Source organism: Cynoglossus semilaevis, chromosome Z (genome assembly GCF_000523025.1).
Source record: "Cynoglossus semilaevis isolate Cse_v1.0 chromosome Z, Cse_v1.0, whole genome shotgun sequence".
Classification (NCBI taxonomy): Eukaryota; Metazoa; Chordata; class Actinopteri; order Pleuronectiformes; family Cynoglossidae; genus Cynoglossus; species Cynoglossus semilaevis.
The window spans coordinates 11,199,057-11,200,892 of NC_024328.1; the positions used below are offsets into that span (position 1 = coordinate 11,199,057).

The 1,836-nt window shown below is 40.8% G+C and overlaps 1 protein-coding gene across 1 annotated transcript in view; it reads left to right on the forward strand.

The window, feature by feature from the left end:
• Positions 1-1,836, forward strand: part of nf2a (NF2, moesin-ezrin-radixin like (MERLIN) tumor suppressor a) — a 34,774-nt gene that overhangs the window by 5,511 nt on the left and 27,427 nt on the right. The window lies entirely within an intron of this gene.

Consider the following 1,836-nt stretch of genomic DNA (forward strand, 5'->3'; position numbering starts at 1 on the left):
CTCCCACCTGACCTTGAAGTCACAAATAAGACTTTTAAGGCCACAATTTATACTGAAAAAAAAATCCTTCACATTTTAATAAGAGATTCCCAAAGTCAAACTTTGTGCTTTCTTTTTCTTTTGTGTTACTGCGAGTTTGGGATTCAATTAATGTGACGGCTGATGGGGCTCAGAAAGTGATACCTGGTTGGAAGCAGCACTTAAATCAGAACCAAGCTTGTTAAAGTGGATCCTTCAACCATTATATGAAATCATATTATTACCATCTTATCAATGACAGTTCAGGCAACATTTTCAGACGAGACATTTTTACGTGGAGATATAGCCGTTGGAATGAATAACGTAATGAGCCTAGCATTTTATGCTGATATTATACTGATGCACAGTCTTACACACTTCTGTCACCAAGTTAAAATGCGTGTGTATTGAACTTGTATTTGTACACGACAGATGACCTGAGGCACTCATTCAATCTCTGGTAATCTGTCAAGCGCCAAAACGCTTCAGTTTGAATTTGGACTCTAATTGGCTGCCAAACTACTACGAAGTGTGAAAAATGCAAAGACGAAACTCCATTGCAACCTGACAACCCCGCTCTACTCACCGCAACAAACGGTCTAAATGCCAGTTTTTTATTTCATTTACAGAAATGAAGGAGAAGCAAAAAGAATAAAATGACATCAAACACGTTACAGCGGCAATAGGAGTAAGTTCAGTCATTTTTAAGGCATGAAACCAATAAAAGTGAAGCCCGTTCTCATAGATCACCTCCTCTGTCACCCCATGCATATTTTGAAGGCAAACCGCAAAAGAAGAGGCTCAGAGAGGAAACAAAAGGGAGGGAGAGAAAGAGAAGTAAACAACTGAGAGAGATCAATATGGCACTATTTCAGTAAATGTATGGAGTTGGTGGTTTAGACCAGTGTTTCCCAAATGTTTTTTTCTGGAGATCCATATTTTAAAAGTCACAAACCTTTGCGACCCAAGTCTTCTTCTTTTTCTTTCAGCTTTGTCCCTATTTTTTTTCAGGGGTTGCCACAGCGAATCATTGATTTCCATCTCTCCCTGTTCTCTGTATCTTCTACTCTGGCTCCAACTATCTGCATGTCCTCCCTCACTGCATCCATATATCTCCTCTTTGGCCTTCCTCTTTTTCTCCTACCTGGTAGCTCCATCTCTAACATTCTTCTACCAATGTATCCACTGTCCCTCCTCTCCACATGTCCAAACCATCTCAATCTGGCTTCTCTAGCTCCAAACCTTCCTGTCTGTGTTGTCCCTCTAATGACCTCATTCCTGATCCTGTCCATTCTTGTCACTCCTAGAGAGAATCTTAGCATCTTTAACTCTGCCACCTCCAGCTCCACCTCCTGTCTTCTGCCTATTGCTACCGTCTCTAAACCATACATCCTGGCTTTGCGACCCAAGTCAATAGGCATTATTTGTAAACTCCTGGGAAACATGATGCGAGATGGCCTCAAAAAACTCTTGCGACCCACCTGAGGGTCGCAAAACAGTCTAAACAATGGCTTAGATCTCAAACTATGCAGAACAAATCAAAGAGAACACTTTTGTGAGGTTGTGTGGCCGTCCTGGCTGATCGCTTGTCTCGTGTGAACTTGAGTTGAAAGTTGAGCGTTTAAAAAAACAAAACAACATTTGATTGAGTCTTTGATGTGGAAATGAGACAGTAAACCCACTGTGAAAGCCGTGTACTCTGTAGATGGCTTTAGATTACTTGGTCGTTTTGCAGCTGTTTTACAATATGGATGCAAAGAACAGCAAATTTCCTGTAGAACTTCTATGATTAATCTAAACTACTAGTGGGTGAGATTT